Source organism: Haliotis asinina, chromosome 7, assembly GCF_037392515.1.
Source record: "Haliotis asinina isolate JCU_RB_2024 chromosome 7, JCU_Hal_asi_v2, whole genome shotgun sequence".
Classification (NCBI taxonomy): Eukaryota; Metazoa; Mollusca; class Gastropoda; order Lepetellida; family Haliotidae; genus Haliotis; species Haliotis asinina.
The window spans coordinates 62240781-62252798 of record NC_090286.1 but is presented as its reverse complement, the minus strand read 5'-3'; positions in this window follow the sequence as shown (position 1 = coordinate 62252798).

The window sequence follows — 12018 nt, the reverse complement described above, 5'->3', positions numbered from 1 at the left end:
AGTGCTTTGTTTGAAGCCAGTCCCTGTTTTACAAAGCGATGTCAGTGTTTTGATTCATTTACAAAGTTTAACAGCTTAAAATCAGCCCAGGAACAAGTATGTTGGCCACAGGCCTATTGGCCAGGGTCCTTTTTCAACAGTGCAACGTTTTGAGTGAATGTGCGTTTGCTTCGGGCCTAATATTAACAGTGTTTGAGCATTGTGAACATACAACCTATCCCATGTTACACACATGGAAACAGGAACCATGTGGGATTGGTTATACTAGTGGAAATAAAACCTGTCATAACACAAAAGTGTTTTCTAGTACTATACAAACATACAAATCATTCTTATAGGAGATGGGACAAGTTGAGAGGCATGATCAAATCCTGGCACATGCAAGGGCAGTGCACTCAGCACTCCATGGTGTGTGCCAAAATGTCACTGTTTACTTTAGTAAACAATGGAAATATTGCAGCTAATTAAATGGCCATTAATTTATGTGACAATGAGTCCCTAAATGCTACTGTCTGAATAAACAGTCGAACAACAAACGACCCAAATAAACATGATCCAATCCCGGACAATATGTACTAATCTTGCACAATTAAAATCAGCTCTAATTCCCCAACTTGAGCCACAATGAACACTTCATGGTTCACACAATGACAAGGATATGGAGTCATATAACCACAATTACTTCATTTAACAATTATGTTCCAGTAATTGCAGTACAAATACCATCTCCTGACTTCCTCTGTCACAATTTAGTTCGCTGCATTCTCCACTAATGTCAGATAGAATATCAAATCTATTTTTATATCAATTATCAGAATTCTTCCTTCACTACATCGCAGTAACTAACCTGATGCTTTTCATACAGAAACAATTTCCATCAGTGAGATTGACTGATAATGTCCTGAAACAAGCACCTGCCAATTACATAAAAGAAAAAATACCATTATTGCTAATCCTAATTAATGTTAATTAATGTTAGCTGTATACTTACTTAACTCCCATTCCATTGTCAATATTTTTTAACCTTCTAATAAACATTAATTATGTAATGGAGAATTCATTCTGAGGCTGTGATTTCTCTGCCTTAATACATGCTTGATATAAAATTTGTATTTTTGCCCTTGATTGACCTTAAATTGCTTCAGTTTTACTTTTTTAACGTAAATGTGCTAAGAATCAACTGTAACAACTGTAATGTTGAGAGAGAGAGCGTGCGTGCATGACTACAGAAAGCAACTGCTCCAAAACTACCAGTTTCAGCAATTTGTCCCGAAAGATCACCTCAAGGCTAAACTATGGCAATAAGTTCACAAATCTTTAATCTACTTCATAATGCACAAACAATACACCAGCTTGCCATTACAAGAGTCCCTCATAACTCTGTTGTCACATGACCACTGATCCATGAAGAGCTGGGATAGAATTTACATTGAGTAGTCCATACTTGTCGCAAGAGGTGACTAATAGTATTGGATCGTCAGGTTCACCGACTTGGGTGAGCACATGTCATCATATCCCAATTGCATAGAATGATGCTCATGCTGTTGATCACTGGATTGTCTGCTCCAGATTTGATCATTTACAGACTGCTGCAATATACTTGGAATACTGCTGAGTGTAGCATAAAACTAAACTCACATGAAGAACACCCATCAACTAAACACCCATCAAGAAATATGAACTGCTTCAGCACTTCAGAATTGAGGGTTTATTAATTTAAGTATTATCCTTACAGGTAAACACAAGTTTCTGTTCTAAAATAGAATGTGCTATACTTCTGAAACACTCTTTGCAGGCTTTTCTGGAATAAGCAGTGTTTTCACTTGTGTCTAATACTCTTCATTTGTTAATACTTTCAATCTATTTTTATACCTACGTCAAGCCACTCTCAGAAACTTGAAGCACCAACATCCAGCTGTAGTCTGAATGTCTGCTATTGCTTCATGCTTGGAAACCTTATAGCTGGCCATTGACCTGCAATGACATCTTTGAAAATACGTTACCAACTTCACCAGCCATTCTCGTACTTGCTGATGTTGCATTTGAAAACATGAATAAATGCATGTGCTTTCAGGAAGAAAATTTTATAATTGTCATCTTTATTTTGAGGAAGAAAACATATCTGAGTATATACACTTCTACTCTTTCATCACCTGAAAACAACATCTTCTCCATATGAGTATCACTTCTAAATGCAAAATGAGCCTAGAAACAGTGCTTAAACTGGTGCCACTTTTTGTCTGGGCTGCAAGACAAGTGCTAGTAGAACAAGTTTAAGGGTATGAGCCCAGCCTTTTTCCCATTGCTGGGGAACACATTACTTTCGGGGACAGGTATAAGAGCATAGTGATTAGAAATTTATTCAAAGGATAAATTATGGTGTCTTTTAGAGGCTAGGAAGAGCACCACCAACTTTAAAAAATCAGAATATTATGATTTTTTTCATAAGAAGCATTGTCATCATTCTGCTGCCGTCATTATAACCCTGATTATGAATGCATGTCTGAGTTCAAGACCACTCGAACCACTGCTGGTAAACCAGTCAGCCAGCAGTGAAGACGAACACAGGCTATATAAGCAAGCAACTGTAACTGCATCTGGGTCTCTCCAGAAACAATGAATTATCTGTGCTGCTGTCATACCACATGGGAGCATGTTGTTCAGGTACAGGTTCACATGCTCAGGATGTGAGCATGTGTCCTGTTACATCTTCCACTGGGTCCCTGGGCCGCCTTCAGTGGAGACTGATGATACCTACATCAACACCTGTCATCCATTAAAAGCACCATTGGTAATCAAGGCAAGCACATTTCTTTGCTCATAACCCTGCCACACTGCAGCAGCAACTGAAGTTCTAGGAGTACATAAACATGAATGTTAGTTAGCTCACACAGAAACTATGAATGAAAGTCAAACAAAAAAACAGAGGGTATTCAAACTCATCTATGGAAAATTTGATACGAAAATTTGACATTTAAGAAGCAGTGACCATTTTTCTTCATTTAAGTGGAATTAATTTACATAGAGCTTAGTGTGGGCACTTGTACTCTTACTGCTCCTCTGATCAGTTCTTTTTCAGATCTTATTACCTTGACATTTGCGAGTACATTCAATAAGAAATCAAAGGGATGTTGGAAACAGTCATCTTGAATACAAACATTCAGAAGAATTGTTGAAGAGACAACAGTGAGTTACATTGCTTTCTATAGTATTTCTTCTAGGAATTTATTCATTAAAATTGAAAGGAAACATAATAAATGTTTCAAAATGCCAAAGGTTTTAGTGTCAGAAAATTCAACATTCAAATGGAAAACTGAGACAAGTATGCATCATCTATATTTTATATTTATACTCGAAATAGATCTGATCTATCTTAATGGATACAAAGTTAACTGCCCAACTCCCAGGTAAAGTCAACTTTCTATGTCAAACAACTAAATTGTTCATTTCAATTTTAACGTGCCATAGGTAGTATTTGCCAATAAAAACAACACAATGTATTGTGAGCTTTGAGAGCAATATCCAAGAGTTAATGCAAACTTCAGAAACATTTGTTTGTTGATGGCTGCAGTAAGGGTTCTTAAAAGTCACAAGTCTGAGACTCACAAAGATAGGCAATACACACTTTTCTGCACCTATAAACATCAGCATTAATTATGCATTACCTGAATACAAGGTTATTAAATGTATGCTTTACACAAAATCTCAAAAAGGGGCCATATGGTCATATGTTGTGAAAGCAACAATCACAAAGACACCAATCTAAAACATAACATTTCTTGCCCTGACTAGACATTCTGAAAAGACATGGTAGCATGTTGCTGGCTTCCAGGGCACACAGATGTCCTGTTGCAACATCAGTGCTAACTTGAACAACAGTGAGTGAGTGAGTTTAGTTTTACGCCGCACTCAGCAATATTCCAGCTATATGGTGGCAGTCTGTAAATAATCAGATCTGGACCTAACAATCCAGTGACCAACGACATGAACATCAATCAGTGGAAACACTCAGAAACCCTTGGTGGCCAACACTATCTACATGAAGTACTGTATTCCTCACCTATTATAAATACATTGTAACCAAATTTCTCTTTCAACAGTATGTATAACAAGTACTGTTTTGCACCATATAACAAAGGTGGGTGGTGCTTGATTACTGCCTCTGTGCACACTTTAGATGTCTCTGAGACTGCAAACAAAGCCATGCCAATACTGAAGGCTTACAAGTCAACTGACAACTATACATTCAACAAATAGACAGATTATTAATTACTGCTTTCCATGCTGCATTCTAAAGAAAACAATTCAGGGACTTTGAAACAAAACTGAGTTATTGGAATGTGTTGATGTGGATGTGGAACACAAATACAGAACCAACGCTGAAGCAATCGCATTTATTGAATCTATTATCTCAAAAAGAAATTCTGTCAGTCAGTACAGATTTAGCTATCCTCAAAAAAGAGGCAGTTTTGTGTAATATGTTACTAAGTTTAAAGAGCCTCTTTTTGTCCATGCTGTATCTGCCTAATGTCATGAAGAAGGTGATCTTGTACGGGTAAATAGTACCCTCTAACCACAATACAGTACTTTATATACTGCCATACATGGCCTTTGGTTTGGTCTATGAGGTACGATCATAATGCAGAAAATTGGCAAGGGCAAAACCAAGGTTGATTTTGACAAAAAGGTTCAATTTTTAGACATTTTTAAAAGGTTAACAAAATGATGGCAGAAAACTGAAAATATAGAATTTTCTTATTGCATAAGGTATATCAAAGGCACCATACCACGATTCTATTATACCACTGTGTACTTTTTCACATCTATCTTCTTGATGACTTGTAATGATCTAGTCAGTCCTGAAAGTCCATGGCCATATATAATATCAGTGAACTTTCATGGTGCTTGAATAAAGACTGGTTCTTAAGAAGCAGTAGCTACAAAAGTACAAAACAATGCCCATCTATTCTACAGCCAACACACAAGGACAAGATTCAGAGAAGGATCTGCTTCAACCAGTTAAGTTTCAACTGAAGCAAATGTATATATTTCATACCGACAGTCCAAAAACGAAAAAGAAAAGTGAAGAGGCTGCTGAAATATGTAATACTGACCTTGTGAACAACAGTAAAGCAAGCAAATTGGCTGGTCTGCAAAATTAGAGCATTTGTAAATCACTGGCAATTGGCAGACGTGAACACAGAGCAAAAAGATGACTCTAGAAGGCTTCCTTTGTGTAATTATTGAACATTCGTGCTTGATGTTCTTCACGTCCTTACAAAAGTCTCTTTTGTTCCAAAAATATCTGCTTATTTCTGATTTTAGCACTCTTAAGAAAGATGAATCAGTAGCTTGACCAACTTCAGAAGGGAGAAAGCAGGAGAAACTCCTCTGACATGAACAGCCATGAATCCTATCACATGATGGCCTCAGACACAGAGCTGTATGTAGGCCTGCTGACTTGAGGACTTTCCTCATGTCTATGTTTGATAGTACACCAAGTACCATGACTAAAGGTTGAAATGGTTTAATGTGTTTGACTTGAATGAATCAACCTTTAATCAGGTAAGTGTACATGGAAATACAAGAGACTCCAAATTGCTAAAACACAGTGCCATGCTATTCCCTGATAAGGAAACAGCCATATACTGAATGCAAAGGATATCTGCAAGCCTACAAAAGACTTTAACTGGAAATGTATTAGAGATTGCTTCCAAACAAACCTGAGGAATTCTTGTAGCCCCTGAAAGTAACTGACCTCATGCTTGTTGTCACATTCTGGTCCGGCAGTTTGGGGGAGGAATTTTTGCAGCATGAACATCCATCACACAGGACTTGATCGTGAGATTTTGCATGCCAAAATGCACCCATTGCATTTCCTAGTGACGTCTTGAGAAAACATACCTTGCTTCGCGAAACAGCACATGCGTCTCGTGTTGAAACTGTCAACAAAGGGACACGTGACTGCCCACGGGGGTCAGTTAGATAGCAGAGCTTGTCAGGGTAACATTGTTTTGAGACAGTCAGAATCAAGTTTGAAACTAACATGACATCGTGGCTTTTCCTCATTATCAATGGTAGCAGAGCGTGGTTATTTCATTAGTCTCTTTGTATCTTTGATAGAGTATTAGATAGTTAGATAGTGGAAGGTAAGTGGAAATGCAACATTGTGTCTGTTAGCATTTCAAACAGTATGGCTGGAAAACCAAGTGACAGTTTAATAGGGACTGAGGTCAATGAACAGAAGTTGAATGTTGTAGACAAAGAATGGTCTTTGATAAAGCACATTCTGATATTGAAGCAACAGAAAGCAAATGCTAAGTCTGCATTTACAAAAGTTAAGAATAGCGTACATAATTTGATAGAGACTGAGGATTTACCTTCTCGGAGGACTGTTCGTGAAAGCATAGACAAAATAAATTCTCTTCAGAACAATGCCATAGATGTCATGGTAAAGCTTTCGCGAGCTTATGTGAGAAAGTAAAACAAATTGAAAATGAAATCAGTTGTCTTGAAACTGAAACTGCTGAGGTTATTCAGACAGCACAAAGGCACCTAGAACAAAGGTAAGATGACACATCGAAGTCCGCTTACACAATTGATAGGTTGTTTAATGACAGGACAAAAGATGATGTCAAAAGTAATGTTTCTGTAGAGCCCACCCATGAACCCCAACCAAAGTGCAGAGACAACCAATTTGTAGTGAAGTGCCAAGTAGTTTTATGCCACAGTCACCCAGTACAGCAATAGGAAATGATATGTGGAAGCAGCTTAAACGGGTATCAATTCCAGTGTTCTCTGGTGACGACAAATTGTATGAAAGCTGGAAAGCTGCATTTATCACATGTATCGATCTTTCACCAGCTACTGCAGAGTGTAAACTTTTAGTTACGGCAATACTTATCAGGCAGTGCTTTGAAAGTAATTAAAGGGTTAGGGCACAGTGCTCTTCTGATTACATGGCTTTGGAACATTTGGAACATTTGGAACGGAAGTATGGAGGAAAGAGACGACAGATTTCCTTACAGTTAGAAACACAGAGTAATTTTAAACCCATTCACCAAGGCTGTGCTAAGGACCTCAAGAATTTTGCAGATGTATTAGATACAGCAGTTGCTAACCTCAGAGAGGCTGATAGGATTGTGGAATTGGGCAATGGATTGCTATACAACATTCTGCTAAAGAAAATGACCGAAACAATATCACAGTATCAAAGATGGCTTCACGATGGTGAACGCCAAGAAAGTGTAGAATCTTTGAGGGAATGGATACTACAAGAGTCTGAGTATCAGACTATAGCTTCCGAAACCGTGCATGGCATAGCACAAAAAGGTAAAGCATCAGATTACAAAAGTTAAAGTTCATGTACATTTGTCACTATTCAGTTGTATCAAAGCACCACCTCTCAAAGAAGCACTTCATGTGTGTGGTGATAATCATGAGTTGTGGAAGTGTCAAGAATTCAAGAACATGAGTGTATCTGATAGATGGGACACCGCTAAAAGGCACAGTACCTGTTTTCGGTGTCTTGGTTATACTCACATTGGTTCCAAGTGTAAGATTATCACACGGTAAGTGGTATCGTTTGTAGAACATTCGTTATAGGACGGAATCCAAAAGTAGATCTCTTAATTGGAATTGATTACCTACAGCTTCACCAGTCATATGAAGACATTCCAGGTCAAGCGGGTGATCCCATCGCCAGAAGGACTCCTCTTGGGTGGACGTGTATTGGCAATATAGGCCAATGGTGTGGAACTTTTGGGAGACTGAGGAGGTCAAAAGTCCTCAACAAATGCTGAGCACCAATGAGAAACAATCGTTAGAGAGAGCACAGCTATCACTTGTGTTAGAGAAAGGCCGTTATCAGGTAGGAATCCCATGGAAACAAGAGGTCCCACGTCTTCCAAATAATTATGACATAGCTTTCCGCAGACTCGTTAGCACTGAAAAGAGGTTGAAGAAAGACAACCAGATTGCACAGGAGTATGACAAAATAATCTCTGAATATGAGAAAAAGGGATACATTTCCAAAGTATCACAGAATCATTCTGATGAATCCCAATGGTATTTGCCACTTTCCAATTTTGCATCCTGATAAGGCTACAACAAAAGTCAGGATAGTGTTCGATGCATCAGCGAGACACAAGGATATTTCACTCAATGATACGATCGATTCTGATCCCAAGCTTCGCAGTGAGCTTTTTCATGTGTTGTTGAGGTTCCGCAGGTATCCAATTGCAATTATCTGTGATATAACAGAGATGTTTCTACAGATCGAACTTGCTCCAAGCGATAGACTGTTTCATAGGTTCTTATGGAGGTCTATGAATACAACCATCACTCCAGAAGTATATCAGTTTAATTGAGTAGTATTTGGCAATACTTCCTCTCCTTTCTTAGCCCAATTTGTATCCCAACAACATGCTAAACTGCATCAGACAGATCTTCCTTGAGCCGCAGAGACTGTCTTAGAGTCCACATATATGGACGACAGCATGGACTCGGTTGAAAATGAGGATGAGGGCTTTGAGCTGTACAAGCAGTTGAATGAACTGTGGTCAGGTGCTGCTATGCATGCCAGGAAGTGGTTGTCAAACTTTTTGAGAATTCTTGATAACATTCCTGTGGAAGACAGGATGGCAGAGATTGATCTTAGCAAAGGGCATTTAACATCAATAAAAACACTTGGATTGAGATTTTCTGAGTCATATTTCCAGACTTTTCGATCCTCTTGGTCTAATAAGCCCTTTCATTATACAAGCTAAGATACTCCTTCAGGAAATATGGTTAACTGGGCAGGATTGGGATGAATGTCTCCCACAGCATCTGCAAAACAAAATAGGACAATGGTTAGAACAGTGGACAGAAATACAAACTCTTGAAATACCAAGATGTCTCCGTCTGACGAATTATGTAGAAAAAATGCATCTGCATTGCTTTGTGGATGCTTCCCAGGATGCATACGGCGCTGCTGTTTATGCTGTTTCTACTTACCAGGACAACAAAGTTTCCAGTAGGCTGGTATCTGCAAAAAGTCGAGTGGCTCCATTGAAATCTAAAAGCATACCTCGCCTTAAACTGATGCCTGCATTTGTTGGTGTCAGACTGGTTTCAGAAATCAGCAGTGTTCTTAAGGTAGATGTCAAAACAGTAACTTTTTGGTCAGATAGAGTGAATGTTTTGTGCTGGCTCAGAAACAACAGCAGAACATGCAAACCTTTTGTGGCAAACAGAGTTGGAGAGATTCATTGCGCCACAAATCCATCATAATGGAGATACATTCCCTCCATATACAATCCTGCAGATATCTTAACAAGAGGGGTCTCACCTTCACAGTTAAAAAGTAATCAGTTGTGGTGGTCAGGGCCGCCCTTTCTCATGGAAGATGAAACTGTATGGCCAACAGACAAAAGCTTGGTATGTGATATTGATGACAGGGAAAGGAAAACACAGGCAGTTACTATGGTTGCAGTTGTGGATCCTGATCCAAACTGGAGGCTTGAACCTACAATATATTCCAACTGGAAAAGATTTACCCGTGTGAATGCGTGGGTGTTCAGGTTCATAACAAACTGTTGTGCGCCAGTAGATAGTAGGGTCTCAGGGGAATTATCTGTGGAAGAGCTAGAGGATGCTGAAAACAGAATCATTGGTCAAACCCAACATGAAGAGTTTTCAAAAGAATATTCATCGCTGATATCCAAGAAACCAATACTAGGTTCTTCAAAGATCGCACCTCTTCACCCACAGTTAGATGAACATGGAGTGATGAGGTTAAGTGGTCAGTTGACCGATGCAGAATGTTTGCCTTATGCAGCACAATTTCCAATAATTCTACCTCGGAGAAGTTGGCTAACAAAACTCATTGTGAAATCGTACCACGAGGATGGCCATCATGTGTCAGGGAAAATCAGACTTTAGCAACATTGTCGTCAAAGTATTGGCTAATCTCTGCCAGAGAGGTTATACGAGAATGGGAAAGGGAGTGCTCCCGCTGTCGTATAATGAAAGCAAAGCCAATTCAACAAGTTATGGCGCCTTTGCCTAAGTTCAGGCTTCAAGTATCACTTCGTGCCTTCAGCAAAATAGCCGTTGATTTTGCAGGTCCGTTCCTCACCATTCAAGGCAGAGGAAAAGCACGTAACAAACGCTATCTATGTCTTTTCACTTGCTTGTCAACAAGAGCTATTCATCTTGAAATGGCTAACAGTCTGGATACAGATGCATTTTTTAATGCATTCTTTCGGATGGTGAACAGAAGAGGGCTACCATCTGACGTCATTTCTGACAATGGAACGAACTTTGTCGGAGCTGTCAGGGAACTGAAGCAAGTTTTTGAAGCACTGGATAAAAAAGCCATCACTCGGGTCTTTGGCCAGCAAGGGAATCAAATGGCTCTTTAATCCACCTTATGCACCACACTTTGGTGGAGTGTTTGAGACTATGATTAAGTCTGCAAAATGTGCAATATGTGCCATTTTAAGCACGAGTGATGTCACAGATGACGAACTTAGCACGGTTTTCACAGGAGCAGAAGCACTGATAAACTCACGCCCATTAACAAATCAAAGTGCTCATCCTCTTGAAGTCAACCCCCTCACACCGAATCATGGACAGATAGGAGGGATGTTTGCACCAGAATCGACAGACAAGATGGATTACCACCCTAGGAAGAGGAGACAACTTCAGGAGCTTGTACGTCATTTTTGGAGACGATGGATGCGTGAGTGGCTACCCAGCCTCAATACAAGAAAGAAGTGGGCCACTCTGTGCAAGGATCTACGAGTCGGCGACGTCGTGATGTTGATATCCCCAGATACAGCAAGAGGACATTGGCCCCTAGGAACAATCATCAAGATTGATCCTGGAAGTGACAGACATGACAGAGTTGTGGACGTACAAGTAGGGCAGACTATTCTAACCAGACCGGTGAACAAGATGTGCCCATTGGAATATTCTGCAGAGGACTAGTGAATGAATTGTGACTTTATTTCAGGTGTTTTCCAGGGAAACATTCTGTGGAAAATGTGAGTTGTGATTCTTTTGTTTAATGGATATTCTTAACTGGGAATTTCAGCGGAGAATGTGACTTGTGAAATTTTGTTTCAGGTAGCTGTGAACTTTGAACAATTCAGTATGGACTATTATTGAAGATTTTCGTTTTAGTTTGAATTATATGTGAATTATATTATGCAAATTTCTGCCAAAATGTGATCATAGATGACACAGCAAGGGCAGTGTATGGGGAATGTTATCATCGACTGACTGTTTGCCAATTGGTAAGTGTTAACCAATTGTTACATGTCTTCATTACATTTTCAGGTTTAGTAAGAATGTTGCATACCAGTTATAGTTGCCAGTATCCTGCCAAAGAGGGGGTATGTTCATGAGATTTTGTGCGCCAAAGCGCACCCGTTGCATTTCCTAGTGACATCTTGAGAAAACACACTTTGCTTCGCGAAACAGCATATGCGTCTCGTGGGGAAACCGTCGACAAAGGGACACGTGACTGCCCGTGGGGGTCAGTTAGATAGCAGAGCTTGTCAGTGTAACATCGTTTTGAGACAGTCAGAATAAAGTTTGAAACTAACATGACATAGTGGCTTTTCCTCATTTATGTCAGTCATTATCAGGACTCAATTAAAGAACCAGTGTACACACATTGACAATTATGACACATGTCCTACAAAGACTTGCAGACATCTCCCCAAGATCAGTCATATTTTAAAGGATGAAACAATCACATAGTAGTAGTAGAGAGTAGAGATATCTTGGTAGTACACCAATGGTTCAAGATGTAAAAACTGCTAAATCCTGACAATCATCTACCAGCAGCAAACAAATGGGTTTTTTTTTTTTTGCAGTGACTATGCGAAAGGTGAGAATTATTTCAAAAGAACAGTAACTTTATCACATGTGTATATTGGACAGTGACCTTTCAAGTTGACATTGAACTTCACATCAAATATTAATAATTATCATGAAAAGTATTGATAAAATTCCTGAACAATAAAG